The 18,814-nt window shown below is 37.3% G+C and overlaps 1 protein-coding gene across 3 annotated transcripts in view; it reads left to right on the top strand.

Annotated features, from left to right (window-relative positions):
* The window catches only part of RBM45 (RNA binding motif protein 45), a 28,108-nt gene extending 15,045 nt beyond the window's left edge, over nt 1-13,063 (top strand). Inside the window, exons 10-11 of one of the 3 annotated variants that reach the window (XM_060409729.1) lie at nt 6,209-6,247; nt 12,528-13,063. The gene's annotated coding sequence lies outside the window, so the exon portion shown is untranslated. Of the gene's footprint in view, nt 1-2,066; nt 4,555-6,208; nt 6,248-8,201 lie in introns of those variants that run through there. The other 2 variants (XM_060409728.1, XM_012132826.5) reach the window with 2 other exon arrangements.
* The last annotated feature ends 5,751 nt before the right edge of the window (nt 13,064-18,814 follow it).

Below are 18,814 nucleotides of genomic sequence, written 5' to 3'. Positions count from 1 at the left end.
TATTAAGAAATCAGACCTAAATTTCTATATATAGGACAGTTCACATCTCCACAGTTTGGGGAAACATTGTTAAAAGTTACCATTGTTCAACTCTTTCACTGTTTTATTCTGAAAATGTATTTTGAGTTTCTGGGGAAGCTGAGTGCTTCCCTGTTCACACACACACACCTGCTTCCAAAGTCCGCTGCTGGTCAAACTGCAGCAGGTGGTAAGCACATCCGATTCAGTTTGAAGTTACTGGCTCAAAAACAGTTTTCTTTTCTGACCAATTATGAGAAATGGCAAGTATCAGAATGAATTGTCTGGGTCCTTAGTGCAGATGACTTTTCCTTGGATGAAGCAAGTCACATGATTACTTCCTCCTTGCAGGAGGCACTTGTCAATAGGAAGTGCCCTCGGGCCATTATGAATATCTCAATTTAGAAATATTTTCAAATGTTACAAAATCCACTCCCATTACTTCATACAGTGTAGAAATATTAAATTTGCCAGTGAAAAAGAATTAATAAGTCTTTCTGAAAGCAGTTTTTTGTCTTTACAAATAAAATGTTAAGAACTGAATTCGCTTTAGACGAGCTTCTAAAATAGCATGCAAACCTGCTTATTCATGTCTGTGAGTCTTTCAAAATATAGGTAGTAATTCTTACTCTTACTCAAAGAATCTTTGTCCTTAAAAGAGGACAATACTAACTTCTTAATATGGGGAAAATATATAAATTACTCCTGTGAGTGAGCCTTTTGTAAAATAATTATTTATATAGTATAGAGAATATTAGACTTAAAATCAGAAGATCTGGAATTGGGATTCCAGGTCTGACACTTAGCAGTGATTTGGCAGTTATCTTCACCTTTCTGAGGCTGAGTTTCTCCACAGGATTATTGAGAGAAAATGAGTTGGCAAAATTCCTTATAAAATAAAATTTTTAAATACTTTGCAAATGTGAGCTAAAACTCATGTATTGATGACTTCATTGAAACTTTTTATGTCATCTCATCAAAAACGGTCAGAAATTAAGTTTAATGGTACAAAACCACCTGGCTTTGAGAATGAAGCTTTAAAATAACATGTTTAAGTGTTATACTTCATCCAATTCCTTGATTAGAAGAAGTGTGTCTTCTTCAGCATGACTAGTCATGAAATGCAAATCTGTCCTTTTTCCCTTTGTTGAGTGGTTATACGTATTCAGGGCAAAGATATGGTAGGGTCAGGTGAGTTGAAAATGGTAGGACATAATGAACTGTATTGGTTTTGAATGTCTTCTAGTTGCAGCACGGCTTTTTAATTTATTTTTGCTTTGAATCCTCATTTACTGTGGATTTCATAATGAAATTAGTCTCTGAGAAATAAGCCTAAGATTAACTGAATTGTGCCTAGGAAATCGGAGAAGAAACTGGTGTAAGAATATCACTTTGAAAGTTGTTGAGTTCTATTTTGAGATAGATCTGATGTGCAAAATATGTTTCTCTTTCTATTTGAGGAAAACTCAAATTTTAGTATTTTAGAGCATCCTGATCTGTGTGTGTGTGTGTGTGTGTGTGTGTGTTTTTATAGGTCCATTTCCTTCTGTTTTTAATCATATAAAACAGTTTGTACAACTATTGATTTTTTCACTTCCTCTGTTTTGTATCCTGACATACTGTTTTGAGGGAAATCCCTCTGAACTTTATCCTTGTTTCTCAGTTATGATTGAACAATTATGGTTAATTGAGTTTAGCAACCTAAAAGAACAAAATATTTTAGCATACATACTCTAGTTGGACTCATGGTTAAGAAGACAAATACAAGCACCCACTCAGTCAGCCTGGTGTGTAGGGATAAAACCCAAAGCTGTCATCCTCAAATCATACATGATTTTTGTATGCATTTTCCCTCCAAAGATTCAGTACCCACTTGCATCATCCTTCTCAGTAAGTTTGGTTTTGCTTATTTGGGGGCATCTGTGATTAAGCAGATAATATTGGGCGTATTGAAATAAGGGAACAACTAACATTGTAAGAATACTGTATACAACAGCTCTTTCCTTTCAGGTGATGATTTTCATACTTGTGTTGTGTTCTTTCTGCAGAACAAAGACTAAATAATGACGTAATCCTCAGCTGACTGACTGAAAATGTGACTGGACGCACTCCCTGTGGACAGTTGACGGCTTTTTTTTCAAATACCTGATAGTTTGTACGCAGCATTGTTTTGTCTGGGGAGTAAGATTGTTGACATGTGTTTTTCAACCACACATTAATGCTAAAACTAATATAGTAGTTGTTTCTTAGAGTAATATGTTGTTACATGTGGCAGAAATAAAGTTTTCTTTGGTTAACTAAATCATGCCTTATTTATGTCAAAGATAAGAATGAGAAAAACTATTTAATAGACAGTGTTTAGAAATTTGTTAAATGACATTTCATTGATTTTGAGATGCACATTTTTTCATATTTTTATACTTCTGAAATTGGAAATATTTTGATATCAATCAGTAAATAATTGACAGCCTTTTTTTTTTCTTTCTCTCTTAGTGGAACATAAAGGTGCTTTCTTCAGTCAGTTGCATCTTAGATTCAATGAAATATGGTAATTGCTACTCAGTCTGTACATGTAGATTGGCTCCTTACACTTACTCTGAAGCAAGGGCTAAAAGACATATCATTAGAAATATTTTTATACTTTTTTTGTAGTTATACCAGAATACTTTGTTGGTAATGTTGTACAGATCTTTTAAGATTTTAGATTTTAAGATTTACAGCAGTTTGAGTGATAAGGAAAAATTTTAAGTTATTGTTGATAGTAAGTTTAAATAAATACCAATGGCTTTGATAAGTGGACATTTTTCCTCTATAAATATAAAATGTAATGGCTGCTCCAAAAATACGACCTATAAGCAATTTTCAGAACAAACTATGATAGGAAGAACAGTCGTTTCAAAAAAGGATTAAAAATTAGGAACTTATTCTGCTTCTATTTTGAAAATCCAAGAAAAAAGTTTTATCTTCTCTTGAGATGAATGATACATATCATAAAGGTATAAAGTTGAGAGTTTGGCACCTTAAAAAAGACATTAAGTGGTATACAGTTGTTAAATACCACTTAATTGGTTCCTCATGCATCTTACATCCTGAATTAAAAACAGTGAAAAGATTAAATTCACTAAGCATAATAATGTATTTCCTACTTGGACATCTCTCTGTTAAGAACTTAAAATCCTTTTTTTGAATCAGTAATTTTAACAAATTTAGATACGAAAATATCCTGTCTTATCTTCCCAGGCAAGACTTACTGAACAAGAATTGAGCCAAGTATCTTTCTGTTAGCCAAAGGCCATATTTTAAAAAGAAAGCCAATGATGTCTTTAGAAATGAAAAACTTCCGAAGAGAGTTAGGGATTAATTACCAATAGATTATTCATCCCAAACTCATTTACTACACACGTAGTTCCATTTTCACAGATTAGAATTAAATTGTGTCTTGAAGTTTATCTAGCTCTACCACTCGATTAATGCTTGAATTCTCCCCCGGATATTCCTGCCAGATGGTTAATCTAAATAAAAATAGGAAGCTCTCTACTGCCTGAGTCCATTGCATATTTGGTTAATCCTTATAATGGACATAAAACCTGATTTCTTGCTCTTTTACTTATTCACATGGGAGCTATCATATACCCTCCAGCCCTCCAAGTTTTCTGTTCTTCATTTAAGGTGAGATAGCCAGTTCCAGCCGGAGAAGGCAATGGCACCCCACTCCAGTACTCTTGCCTGGAAAATCCCATGGACAGAGGAGCCTGGTAGGCTGCAGTCCATGGGGTCACGAAGAGTTGGACACGACTGAGTGACTTCACTTTCACTTTTCACTTTCATGCACTGGAGAAGGAAATGGCAACCCACTCCAGTGTTCTTGCCTGGAGAATCCCAGGAATGGGGGAGCCTGGTGGGCTGCTGTCTGTGGGGTCGCACAGAGTTGGACACGACTGAAGCGACTTAGGAGCAGCAGCCAGTTCCAGCAAACAGTCGTGATTTCAGTAAGATGCCTTGTCTACTTTGAGTTCTTCATATAAATTCTTAAAAAAATAAAAAAGGTATAATAGTTCTCTGCCTGCAAAACACTTCATTGCTTTTACAGTGTGACTTTCTCTTGCACTTCCTCTCCCAATTGCATTCCTCAGTGAATAATTGTTGGCTTTGGCTTCCATGTACATTTAATCTTAATCCTCTCAAACGTTTTGCCTTGTTGCCACTTTCCTGTCTCTTGCAGTTGATCCCTAAAAATTTTAAAGCCAGAATGTCACATTTTTCTTAAAATGAGGAAATTCTAGAACCTAAAAAATAGCATTTAATAATCTAGTGCTTATGTCTTCACCTAAATGTTTACTTCTCAATTGCACTTTTGGTATAAGAATAAAATGTATAGACATTTTGATACCATGCATAACGTCGGTTACTAAAATTGCTAACATAGTGTGGGTTTTATTAGTCTTTTTTTATTTCAAAGAAAATGCTAAGCAATATAGATCAATAAACTTCTCTTTCAAATATATGGTTTGCATAATAAATAACATTTAAAATAAATCCTGATCAGACTTTTTTGTAAATTCATCGTCAGATCTTTTATGGTCGATCACATACTGAAAGCAGCTCTCACTCAGATTTGCTGCTTCTAGAGGTCATGTTCCAAACTATGTTCCTTGAAACACTATTGTCTTGAAAGAAGTCAATAAGTATTTCTTTTGGAAAGAAATTTTCATGGTCCAGTATATTTAGGAAACGTTCAATTGTTATTAGTTCACAGGTTTTTTTGACCATGAAGCTTCCAGAGCCTTTAATTTGCTGGTGTACCCCAGCCCTGTAACTCTAAAAAAGACCGTAGTTTGCACTGTGAATTAAGTGTTTTTAGAGGCATACTACAAACAGGGCATTAGTATTAGAAGGAGTAATTTTTAGGCAAGATTCTCTTGGAATATAAACTATTTTTTATTCATATGGTATGGTGTGGTTTTATTTACAAGCTTTTTTTAAACTTTTTTATCCAACCCTAGATTAAAAATTAATACAAAATACTAAGGGAATTATTACTCGAGAATTTTACCCTTCTCAGAAATGTGTTCTCAACCTCCTCAATATTAATGAACAGAAAATAGAAATGAGAGACCTTACCACTAGGTGGTGGTAAAATTGCCACTCAGAAAGTGCAGCGTTCCAGTGGTATCTAAGGTATTGAGCCTGACGTGCTAGAATTTGTATTGTCTAGAGCGGTGGTCCTTAAACTTTGGTGTCTACAAGAGTCACCTCAGGTGTTTGTTTAGAATGCAGGTACACTGATTTTGTTAGGTTTGGGTTGGGTTTTTTGACAAGGTCTCTGAGTGACTCTGCGCCATTGGCGTTGACTTTGTGGTATACTGACCTAAAGAGATTCCATATTTGGGCCTTAGGTTGGACTATTGTAAAAGTAAGACACTGAGAAGTTACCAAGTTGTTTACCTCGAGCATTTTTTAGAATTAAGCATCTGCTTTCCCTCAATTTATTATCAATAAATATGGATTACCATAAGAAATTGAAAAACATAAGCCATCTCACAAAATGTCAGGCCAGCTTTTTCCTCTTGGCAGATGTTTTTCAATGTTTCTGAAGGATGGTAATTATTTGCTTTATGTCATTCAAAGCTTCTACCTAATTTTATTTTCTATTTACATTTATTTTGAAGTGAACTATGTTAATAAGTGAATCAGATTTTGGCTCTGAAGAACTTCCTAAATCTGTGTATTCTTTTTAAATGGCAAAGAGCTTGAAGGTGATATCATCAGTATGTAAAAAATTGAAGTAGAAAAATCACAAGGGTACAGAAATCATGTCTGCATATGTGTGTATTACTACAGTCCTAAAGTGAATCTTATAAAATGAATGTTTTTTGGTGCACCTCAAAAATCTTTTGATATGTTAAGTACAGTTTACCTGTCAATAACTTCTTATGAACACATAAAGCAAAATATCAGTAAAGGCAGAAACAAGTGAAATATTTATATAGCCTTTTCACCCAGCAATACAACCACATGCAAGTTTTATTTCTTCCATATGTGAGTGGTAAGCTCTAATAATAGTCATGGCTGTTATTTTTACATATGATTTCAGTAAAGAGAGAAAACATAATGGTCATCCTTACTAGGTAAGAAGTTCCATTTTAATATCTGAATTCTAATAAATGGATTGCATTATTTCCTTTTCTAGAAACAGTAACTCAAGAACAGTGGATCCTGTGAACTGAAGGTATGGTATTGCTAGGGGGTCAAACAGAAACATTTAGTTACAATATGAAATTGCAGTTCATTCATTACAATGACCATGCTGTATTTAGTCAGAATTGCCCTCAGGAGCATATGCAGGTCCCACTACACTCAGCAAGTTAACAGGTCCTGTGAGAATCCACTTGAGTGGTTATCACAGGAAAAGAAAGTCCACTGGCCATCTTATATGAATTGTAGCCACAATCTAAACGTCCAGGTCCACGGGAGCTAGCTAACCTGCGAGCTGACCAAGACTGTGGTTCCTATGGCGTCCTAGAAACTGCCTTCCGACCATACTGCTACAGAAGTGGTGGGAGGAAGGCCTTAGCAGACTGTTAAGGAAAGTTATTGGTGTTTCAGATGCATAAGTCAGGAATGTATGAAAAGGCAAGTTCTGTTTTTCGCAAATAATTGGGAAACTGCTGGGTACAGTAGGGTAACCACAGTGCTTACTCACAGATATTCCTGTTAATCTACACTCTGAACTTTCCTGCCTCTCTTTCCGTTTCTGATCTTGTAGGTAAATGGTGTTACTAGTAATTTTCTTGTTCAGATATTACCATTTTCCAGTGTTATTTTATAGGTCACAGCACAGAATTCTTAGGGATTTTGTTTCTTTTATTTTTGTGGGTTGTTTTTTTTTTTTAATGCTAAAGTAAGTGATTTAAAGTCATCTAAATAGAGTTATCTACTACTTTACAGGAAGATCTGATATATAAAAATACATAATGTTCCTTTCATCATCAACAAACTCTGTTATTTTGGTTTGGGGCCCCAGTTAAGCACAAAAAAACTTTCTTCCTCTTCCCACATTAGTACATTAGTAATTTAAGAACCGTAGGGTTCCATTGACATTGGAGGAAGGTAGAGAAGGGATCACCTTGCCTGGAGAATCGCAGGGACGGGGGAGCCTGGTGGGCTGCGATCTGTGGGGTCGCACAGAGTCAGACACGACTGAAGTGACACAGCAGCAGAGAAGGGATCACAGTTTGTTACTTGTAGGACTGACTTTAGGAAGAACCTATAGTAGACGAGGAGAGCCCTGGGACTGACGGACTGACCAGCTTTGTCCGTGTCGAGATTGGATCGACAGTGGCAAAGAGAAAGTACACTTGAAGAGAGTACCCATCTTTTCTTTACCATTGCAAACTCCTGTGAGGGTTCATCTCCCATTAGTACCACATTGGCTTAATCCTTTCATCAGAACTCCAGCAGGGTTCACTGTCTACCGCTTGTGCCCCAAATCTGGAAACTGTAGACACTGTAATATGGTCCCATCTTTCACCCAGCCCAGTCTTACGTTACTGCAGTGACTCAGTAAGTAATAATAAATAAAATAGAATGGAATTAGATCTCCTTACAACATCCTGCAAGATTAGCAGTGTGCCTGAAATAATACCCAGCTTCTGTTTAATAGCTTTCAGTTACTTGTAATATAGCAATGTATCATGTTTTCTAAGTCTTGTTAATATCTTTGTCTTTAGTTCTCCCAAGAGTGTATTTCATGTGTGATATCAACATGGCCTTTTGAGGCCTGTTTCCTCATCTAGAACATAAAATAATAAAGGCAGTGTAAACACAAATACTTGCAACCCCCTTCTCCCAACTTTCTACAAAAATACCCTTGAAAACGTTTAAGAAAAAAAATTGGTATCATTCATAGAAACTTGAATAGGTAAGAATAAGTAGATACACGGGTAAAAATAGTAGATACTAGGAGAAATGTTTACTATAAAGCAGTGATGATGTGGATTTTTTTTAATAGCCGACTCAAATCCCACGTTGAAAAAACTTGTCACGTAAAACAAGATGATACCTTAGCTTCCCACCTTCTAACACTCCTTATTAACTTGTGTATAAGAAGGCTATACTAATAATTTGAGACAGCTATTGAGAGTCCCATCAGAAAAGGCTTTCATTCTGCATTTCTTAACTAGTGGCCCTGAAGCTGCACGTCTTGGAACTTTTCCTTAACCAAGAGAACCACAGCTGACATTCACTGGGGTGGAGAGAGTTGTGGAAGAGATCCCACCTCTGACCAGAAGAGCAGTGCTGAATGACAAAGGCAGCGCAAGCAGCCCAGAAAGATCTTCCGCCCATCAGCAGATTTAGAACACTTAGAGCAGGACTTTTTAGAATTCTCATCCTCTATCCTAAGAACTTTGGTCTTACTGCATGAAAATCCCTTAGCCTTTTCCACCCTAAGCCTAGATCTACAGACATCCTTGCGTTTCCTGGAGAAATGGAATGGGCCTGATATTTCAGACAATGTGCTGGATATTACATCAGCACTTTAGTGAACTCTAAAAGAGCTTAAAGCAGTCCCTGTGGTCTGCCAGTTCTGAAATCAGCCTGGCTAAATGTGTCCTCATTGAGAAATGGTCAAGAGATTTACGCTACTGGCACTTCACAAAAGAAGGCCAAGAAAGGATTGCAGTGTCTTTTGGCAGAGGAAGGGAGGATTGGGTAAATTCTTTAGTCTTTGTGAAGAAACATTAAAACATTCTCTCATTAAAACATTTTTTACTTTGACATTTAATGTAAGTTGAATCTTTAAAATCAGTTAAATGCTCAATAATGCTAGTCATCAAGAAAACATTAAAACCACAGTAAGATACCCCTCCACTGATAAGAGCAGCAAAAATTAAGGTATCAACAATACCAGATGTTGGTGTGAGTGTGGAGCAACAGGATCTCATAACCTGCTGATGGGAGTGTAAATTGGTTCAACCACTTGAGAAATATTTGACAAATACCTGTTAATGTTAAAACACACATCTACCCTCAGCTCAGCAGTTCCACTGCTAATGTGTGTATCCAAAAAAGAAGAATACATGTACCGAAGACATATGAACTTTATTGGTAGCTCAAAGTAGAAGCAACCCCTGATGTCCATCAGCGGAATGGATACTGTGAAGTACTCTATAGTGAGGAAATGAGCTAACTTGCTTGCTACATGTAATAATTTGGATGAATCTTACAAACATACTGACCAAGGAACCAACAAAAGAAAATGCTGTATGATTCCCACTTGTGAAAGGGTTCAGAAACAAAAGCAGAATTAATTGGAGAAGGGTCACAGAGGGATAAAAGGGGGCTTATGGTATACTGGTTATCTTGTCTGTCTTGATCAGCGTGGTGATAACTTTGTGATAAGCTTTTTGAGTTGTGCTTTTTATGTTTTATGCATTTTTTGTATTTGTCTTACACATCATTTTAAAGTTTTGGTTTCTTAATGTACTAAATAGTATCAACATGAGGCTAATGAAACAGACACTCCTGCAGTGTAAGAGAACAGCAGTAGTCTGAGGCATTTAGAAAGAAGGGCTTTCTGTATCCATCCAATACATTTAAAGCAGGAAGTATTAGAAAATACCTGCATCAGCTCCTACTCTGGTACAACAGGGCATTATGATGACAAGGACACAAGAAGAGAGAGAGAAGGAAAAGACAGGGAGAAGCTAAGTTAAAAGTTGTGTCAGAAATAGCAAACAGTCACAGAAAATCTAACCCATAATGAAGAACAGTAACTGTCACACTGATTGCAGAATCTTACAGGTTCTCATGAACCAGCAAAGGGAAGACAGAGGGGTTCCCCCAACTTGTTATCAACCAGATTAAAGCTGTCTTCATCAGTGTTCTAAACTGTGCTTAATAAGCTCTCCTCGGAGGAATTCTGCAACTTAAATAAGTTACAATAAATCAAAAGCACCGACACATGAATATATTGAGAGAAAAGGTGGAGATACAAAAGGCTGATAATGAAGATGTATCCTTTGAATAATAGATGTTCCCAAAGAAGGCAAGATGCATTAAACAAAAAAATAGTTTTGGTAGAAGAAACCTTGATTTTTAAAAGGGCTCAAGTCTGAAGATCTTCATCAGCACATTAGATGCCAGCTGGAATGGAACAGTGTCTACAGGGTTGTGTAGTTCAGGATTTCTTTACTCCAGATGTGAAGGTAACAGAAAAGGATTCTGTGATGTTCATTGTACTGCTGATTTGGAAAAAAGTACTTGAATATAATCAATACACTGCCAGAATGAATCAAAATTCAGAATAAAAGAATGAGGAAAGATGAGTCAATGAGTATTGAAATCAGTGCAACTGTTAGAGTAATACAGGTAATTATTGTAAATCTAAAATTGAAAGCACAATTTATTAAATCTTAATCTTTGAGTGAAGGTCAAGAAAGTATGGAAATTTCCCCTTTTTTGTGGGGGCTGGAGAATGAAGTGAAGAGAAATTCTTTTGTAAAGAAAAAAGTTACTGTGTTTTTTACTTGGAAAATTAAGTGTAAATTTAACAGTGAAATCTGTCAAGGTGGATAACAATAACAGAATGTCTCTTGTCAAAGTCCTTGAAAAAGACATGAATGAAACTGTATATGAGACAAAAGTAAAAAGGAGCACTTAAGATCAAAACTTTAGATGATTTAAATTCTAAAAAGAAAGTGAAATAATTTGCTTCTTCCAAGAGACTTTTAAATCGAATCTTGTCATGTACATGTGACACAAAAAGTATCTCAGAGTAAAATTTACAGGAGGAGGTATAAGGCTTAATAACAGCATGTACACTAATATAGTTACACTCAGTAGTGAAGACAGCAAACCTTAATATTTATATGCAGGATAACAGGATTAAAATATAGAAGTACAAAAATGGTTTAGAGATTGTGCTGAAGACTTACCACAATGGTCTGTGAATTGTAACACTAATCAAATAGAAGGGAGAAATTACTCTTAAAAAGAAAAAAAAAAGATACATATGGTGATGAGAATTACATTTTCTCAAATAAGATAGTTTACAAATTGATCAGATCGTAATATTGACAAATAACAAAGCCAGCAGAGGAGACCCAGAAAGATAACTTCTGAATACCAGCTGATTTAGAATATTTAACCACAGGATTAAAAACAACATGGGGGGAAAAAAATCCTTAAACTTGTTCTTTTCAGCCTTTGTCCTAAAGACAAATTGCAAGGAAATCACCCTTTTCTACACTAAGCCTAGATCCTTTGCGCTTCCTTGAATTTCCCAGAGGAATGAAATGGATCATTGTTTGTTGTCCATATGGTGGACATAACATCACGTCTGAGTGGAGTGTAAAAGCTGAAAGCAGTCCTTGGAGCTTCAAGATTTCCCTGAAGTGCGTGTTAAAGGGCAGAAGTTGTGCAGGGCATGTTCTTTGATCACAGGATAATAAACCCAGAAAATAATAAAAGCACAAGCACCTGAATAATAATTTTTGAAAAACTCTTCTAAACAGCTATTTTGTCAAGAAAAGTATGGTAAAACACAGTGAAAACAGCAGAAATAGAGGATAACATGTAATGCCGAAAGGCAAATTGATGGTCACTCATAGAGTGAATGAATTAAACCTGCAGCACTAGAAGCAAAAGTAACAAAGATAGGATTGACCTTGCTGCTGCTGCTAAGTCGCTTCAGTCTTGTCTGACTCTGTGCGACCTCATAGACGGCAGCCCACCAGGCTCCCCTGTCCCTGGGATTCTCCAGGCAAGAACACTGGAGTGGGTTGCCATTTCCTCCTCCAATGCATGAAAGTGAAAAGTGAAAGTGAAGTCGCTCAGTCGTGTTCGACTCTTCACGACCCCATGGACTGCAGCCCACCAAGCTCCTCCACCCATGGGCTTTTCGAGGGAAGAGTACTGGAATGAGGTGCCATTGCCTTCTCCAGGATTGACCTTATCTGACACCAAAACTTAGACAATTTAGTATCAAAGTTATACCTTCTGAGTTCACCCAGTAATACAGATGCAAACCTAAGAATTCTAGAAAGTACAAATAATACGTCCAAAAAACAATTTACCATTTCTATGTAGGGTTTATCCTTCAGTGAAAAAGCAGCTTACTTTAAAAATCAAAACCGTTACTTTAATGTATAGCTTAACACGGCCATAATGAGATCTGTTGACCTGTTGGTTGCTTGTCCATTTTTGTGATCACACGAATGCCATAGACTTTTTAGGATATGCGTGGTTTACTCGAAACAGTCACTGGCTGGTGGGGTAGGATTAGCCTGATTTACTTAAGTAAATCAGTGCCTAATCTTCATCTCTAACTGTATGACTCCTGTATAATAAGACGGCACAGAATGGCTATTGGTGAAGCAATCAAAGTGTTTAGAACTATTTCTTAGAAAAATAGCTAAATTTACTGAACTCTTAACTATTTGCCAGGCTAATTGGTTTGCATGCATTTCAAAACCTGTGAAGTAGGTACTATTATTCCTGTTTTACAGAAAAGCTGAAGTACATTCAAAGAAATGAGTGGGAAATCATCTTTTCCAAAATCACAAGTGGGGAAGCGGGTCATCTTATGTAGCCAGTCTTCATCAAAACCTATGCTCTTAACCTCTACACCAAGTATCAACGGCTGTAACAAGGAATTCAGAAACTACTTCACAAATTTATATTTATGCAGCAACAGGAAGTCCTTCTAAAATTATGGAATAGCATTGGAATAATGTGTAATATTTAGTGAAAGCAAGCAGGATACAAAATTATATACATAGTGTGATTTATAATTTTTTTAAGCTAGAATGAGTTTGAAAACCCAATGTGTGTGTTTGCTTTTCACTATTGTCCCTGCTTTTTTTTTTTAATCTAAAATGTATAAAGTATATTGTGTCCCCTATAAGATCATAAGTTTTTGTAAACAAACTCTTTATTTTTGTAACCTCAAGCCGAGCTATCCTGTTTACACATAATGGGTGCAAAATTTTTGTCCAACTGGAATACAACATAAAGGAATCCTATGTGTGTTTCTTACTAGAGATTCTGTAAAGTCCATATTCTCTATAAATATTCTAATATTTATATGCCTTTTTAAAAACTGGGGCCCTACTTATGAGATTCATTTTCAAAGGTTCTGCTAATTTTAATTTCAAGTTTATGTTTTTGTTCTTTTGCGTTCCTATTGGAGACTAAACAGTCTACATACAAATCTCAGTGGTATTTAAAAATAATAGCATATATTGAACTCTATGTCACTACTGTTCTCAGCACTTGTAAACATTTTCCCACTTAGCTGTCATAACAGTTCTATAAAATTAATACTGTAAAGAACAGGGAGATGAACTTCTGCTAGGACACGAAAAAATACTGAAGCTTGGATTCACAGGAAGCAAGATTCCATGTTCTGATTTAAGTTTATATACTGTTTAACTCAGCCACTGTTCTTTGTTTAAGAATGAAGTGTAAAACCTTTATTGTATAAATGGAGCATGAATAGAGAATTTTATTCCATTGTATGACCCCTTGAGAAAGTGAATGGAAAAAAAATAGAGGCGCCTAACTGAGATGGAAGCAAGAAAGCAAAGAATTACAGGTGGCAGGAAAAAGCGAATGACTCAGTGGTTTGGGGTTCAAGGGACACAGTGAAGTGGAGAAGACTTCCTTCCACTTAGGTAGCTTAGTCTAATTATGTATTTTGAAAAAATGTTGTAACATGGAATCAGATGCCACTTGGGTAAAGCAGGTTGGTTGCTTCCAAATCTGCTACTTTCAAAGGACTCGCCAGAACCAAAGAATTCACCTCTTCTGCCCCCCTTAATTTGTCCACACTTTATTCTCTTTCCTTTGTTTGTTTTACAAGATCACTTTGCCTTGTTTTGGAGATTAAATTACAGTGCAGTGCACAAGTCATAAACGTAGGGTTCAGTAAGTTTTGACAGATGAATACATTCGTGTAACTCACTGTAAGATACTGTTCCCATAGATCCCTTACAAGTCTACATTTCCTTTTTTTTTGAAGTTTCACATATTTATTTCTGAGCCTCATAGACTGCTAGTGAAGAAACCGGAAACATCAGGAGCCAAGCATCCCATCTCCCCCATAAGCTGTTCAGACAGTAGTGATGTTCTCACTGTGACTTGGTTGCTTAATACACAAGTGATCTTAACACACAGCATATGTGCCACTTTATATCGGAGGCTTTTTGTAGACCCAGCTTGGTTCTTCTCCAGTGTCTTCTCTTGGAGTTGTACCTGATTTTATTACCAGTTTTCATTCGAATCCATTGAGGAATGGGACAATTCTGCTTTTGTTTCTTGGCCTGGAATCACTTGATCCTGAAAGTCTTGTGAAGACATGGTGATGAGCGAGCTCCCACGTCTCCACTTCGTGCAAGCAGAGGTACTGTCTCTCTCTTCAGGAAGGTGTATACAGTGAACAGGCTTAGGAAACAGTCTCCTGGAGCAAAAGGCGATTGGTTTACTGTCCGGTATAATAATGTCTCCTTCCAGGGCAAAGGACAGGTAGACTTATTACCCTTTATAAAAGACTTAGGTTCCCTAACCTTGAGGTTCATCAGTTCTGTCATAAAAACATAATCATTGAAATGAAAAACTTAATGGGCAATCTAGACTGTATACAGTCTTTATATTAGAAGGCATTATGAAAAAACTACTCCAAAATACGACAGAAAGAGATATTTAAAAATGAGAACTAGTGACAATTTTGAGGGAGTATGGTTGTCAAGAACTCTGAAGAGTCTGAAATTTTACCCTGCTTGCAAAATAACCAGTTAACCTGCCATCGTCTCATGGATGTGCACAGCATGCATCTGGGCCCCTCACTGTCCCCTCCTGTAACACTTCGGAGGTGAGAGGAGGCAGCTCAGACTGCCAGCTGCACTGTGGATGATAAAGTCCTTTGCCTCTGACCCAGGACCTTCGAGTTTTCTGCCAGCATCCGTGAGACTGTGGCAGGTTAACTGGTTATTTTGCAAGCAGGGTAAATTTTCAGACTCCAGAGTTCTTGACAACCATACTCCCTCAAAATTGTCACTGGTTGTTCTCATTTTTAAATATCTCTTTCTGTTGTATTTTGGAGTAGTTTTTTCATAATGCCTTCTAATATAAAGACTGTATACAGTCTAGATTGCCCATTAAGTTTTTTATTTCAATGATTATGTGTTTCTAATTTTTCTACTCTTTACCCATTACTGAAACATGTCTGATTTTGTTTCCTAATGTCTTATTCTTTTGAAAGATGTGTGTATTGCTTCATCTCTGAGAATATGAAACTTTTAAGTTGTGCTATTATTTCAGATTATTTTTCTGATTATTGATTTTGTGGCACTGTTTCTTAATGATAGATTTATGTGCTTTGGAGCTTTGATTTTCATGTTCATTTTGAGGGGGAAGAGTGGTTTTGTAACCTACATCTACCCATCTAAGGATTTTGCAGTTGGCCAGCAAGCTCCAAGATTCTCTAATCTCAAACCAGATCTTCCACTGACAATTTGAAATTTCTCCCTCGTATTCATTAGTTATTGCCAGTACAACCTCAAAAGCTCAGTAGTTGACAGTAAGCATTTCTTTTGCTCACAAGTCTGTGAGGTAGCGCTGATTTAAGCTGCGGGTCTGCAGTCAGCCGGGCCAGTTCCAAGTGTGTTCATTGCTGCGGTCAGGCTAAGGGAGAAGCAGCTCTCTAGGGGAAAGTCATCTCCTGATACAGGCGAGAGCACAGTAGGGCAAGACCCCTTGTACAAGCATTTCAAGCCCCTGCTTATACAACATCTACAGATCCCCCACTGCCAGAGCAAATCCATAGTTGAGCCCCAAACCAAGGAGCAGATAAGTGTACGTGTACTTGCCTTTGGTGGAAGGAATTTCAAAGTTACAAGGTAGGGACTTCCCTGGCTGTCCTGTGGTTAAGACTTCACCTGCCAGTGCAAGGGGTAGGTTTGATCCCTGCTTAGGGAGCTAAGATCCCACATGCCTCAAGGCCCATATATATGTATATATATAACAGAAGCAATATTTTAACAAATTCAATAAAGACTTAAAAAATGGTCCACATCAAAAAAAATCCTTAAGAAAAAGAAGGCAAAACAAACTCACCCTTAACCCAAGACCCTCAAAAGCCTCATCCAATCTTGGACTCGGGATCAAAATCTAATATTTTATGATATATATCAGATTTGAATGTGGTTCTCCTTGATCTGGAAACGTATGAACTAAAATGTGTGCTGTGTGTGTGTAATCTTTCCTTCACCCTTACCGTACATGGAATGATGGAACAAGGATATATTAGGTGCATTTAATACTCTTGATCAAAAAGGGGACGATCAGAAGGTATTAGCATTCACCACTTCTGAAATACCCTGGGAAAAATATAGCCTGTCCCTCTGCTCTGGAAGTAAGGCATTTTTCTGGGTTAGACCATAATTTTGCTCGCTGGCAGTGGGTCCCCAGTCTGTTGTTCTCTGTTGCTCTTGATTTCGTGCTCTCAGGAAGTTTAGATTTCTGTCATTGTTATTGATCACTTCCAGAAAGTGCATTGGAGAATATGCCCCTTTTCACACTAAGAAGGTTTCTCAGCTACTTCCTGCCTATGAAATGTTGTTGGCTCAGAGGTCTTTTTATATCTTTTTTGAGAGAGACAAAATTCTGTCAAAAACATGGATTTTTTAAAATGTATTTGTTTTCTGTAAACTGTACAAAGCCATACCCACAATTCCTTTGGGGACATGACATACTAGACTATTAAAAGGAACTTCCACCAATTAGCCTTCTGAGAGATCCTGCCCTTTAGTTTTCTAGAAGCCCCATTATCTCGCTGAGGGGATCTTCTAGGCATTGCCTTCTTTCAGATGTCTTGCTAAAGGAATTTATAGCAATGCCCTTAATTATATTCCCCCTCCCCCCCCCCCCCCCCCCCACCAAGCTGAATCTGAGGTTTTTCCTGGCTGGAAATCAAGAACTTTGCTTTCCAGATAAGCACGTTCAGGGCTCTTTAAACCCCTCTGAATTCTTGCAAGTTGTAAGGTTTTTGTTTTTGTTTTTCCTGAATTAGTCTCTTTCTTACAGCACCTTTTAAAATGGATCTAAAAGTAACATGCTAATAACTTTCAACATAAGCCTAGAAACCACCCTTAGTCTTTCATGGTACCACAGGCAGCATTGTTACCAAATACAAGTTGCCATTTTTCCAGCTTCTATAATAATGTTCATGCCATCTGCCACCTGTTCCCTACACTAATAGCATATATTTTACGTTCTTAATACAGTAGCGTCCCAGTATTAGGTTTTCCATATCAGCTAGCTGTGCTGCAAAACAAACCACCACAGAAACTCAGTGGCATATAACAATAAGCTTGAGTCTACCGGTCAGCTAGAGAAGTTCGGCTCCACATCACAGGTCTGTGCAAGTAGAGCAGTTCTCCACAGATACTCATCTGGGCTGGGTCCCAGGTTGAGGGTAGCAGAAGTGTAAAAGCACAAGCCCCATTTGTGCTCAGTCGCTACATCATGGCTGACTCTTTGCAACCCCGTAGGCTGTATGCCAGGCTCCTCTGTCCATGGAATTTTCCAGAATATTGGAGTGGGGTGCCATTCCCTTCTCCACGGTATCTTCCGGACCCAGGAATCTAACCCGTGTCTCCTGCATTGGCAGGTGGATTCTTTACCACTGAGCCTCCAGGCAAGCCCTGTAAGCCCCACTAGACAAGCACATTTCAAAACCCCTGCTTTCCATCACATCTACTGATGTCCCACTGGCCAAAGCAAGTCCCACTGCTGAGCCCAAAGTCAAAGTGTGAAAAAGTACACTCCCTTTTGTGTAAAGAACTTCAGAGTTAGAATGGTGTAGGATATGGATAGGAGGAAAGAAGAATTGGGGCAAGGAATTTATCACATCCTGTGTGGTAATATGTGAGTTACTGGTTGCCAGGCTGCGCTTCTGTCCTGCTTCAAGAAATATACAGCTTATCCAAGACCGTAGTGCCAAGCCGGAGTAAGCAGCAGCTTTTTAAAGATTCCTCATGAAGAGGTCAGGGTAAGTGAGGGTCGCCTAGCACAGCTCCTAGTTGGTAGGCAGTGAGCTTGTCTCTTATCTCGATCTCATCTAGTGTACTTTTATTCTCTATTCCTCAAAAGGATACAGACTCTCAATTGCTTCTGCCTTCTTCACCACCTATGGGCCTGCAAGCCCACGACTCCACCTCCTTACTTTCTTAATTGCATTTCTTTTCTGTTCTTGGCTCACAGAAATGTTTAACTTATTAAACAAAGTTTGTCTTTTTCTTTTCTAAGCTGTGTATATTGTTTTCTTTCACATATTACATATCTCAGCTTTAGATTTGGAGCAAGGAGATACCCTGAACCTTGAATTTTCAACAGCATTGCCACTCAGAGTCCTAGAATCCTGTGTGAAGCTTCTCTTATTTTCCGCGATGGTCTTTAAACATAAAATGTGTTTTAAAATCTCGTGGCACTTAAGTATGCCTAAGTTTAGTGCACCACAAAAAATAAACAGTTTCTTGAAAGATGGACAAGATGTTCATATTCGGTACATTTTTAAAAAATGATCAGGAAAATTATATAAAGCAAAAATAGAAAATAGTCCTCTATTCTTGCCAATAAATCTGATCACTAAAATAAACTATGAATACTTTTAAATGTATATTTTAAATAGTAGTATATTTTATTACAAACCTGGTTATCCCATTCTCTTATCCAAACTTTCATCTGTTGTGTTTTTTTGACTTTTTATTATATAAAACTTATTATAGGAAAATTC

This window comes from Ovis aries, chromosome 2 (genome assembly GCF_016772045.2).
Source record: "Ovis aries strain OAR_USU_Benz2616 breed Rambouillet chromosome 2, ARS-UI_Ramb_v3.0, whole genome shotgun sequence".
Lineage (NCBI taxonomy): Eukaryota > Metazoa > Chordata > Mammalia > Artiodactyla > Bovidae > Ovis > Ovis aries.
Note: the sequence above shows the minus strand (reverse complement) of the source record. Positions and strands in the feature narration are given on the sequence as shown.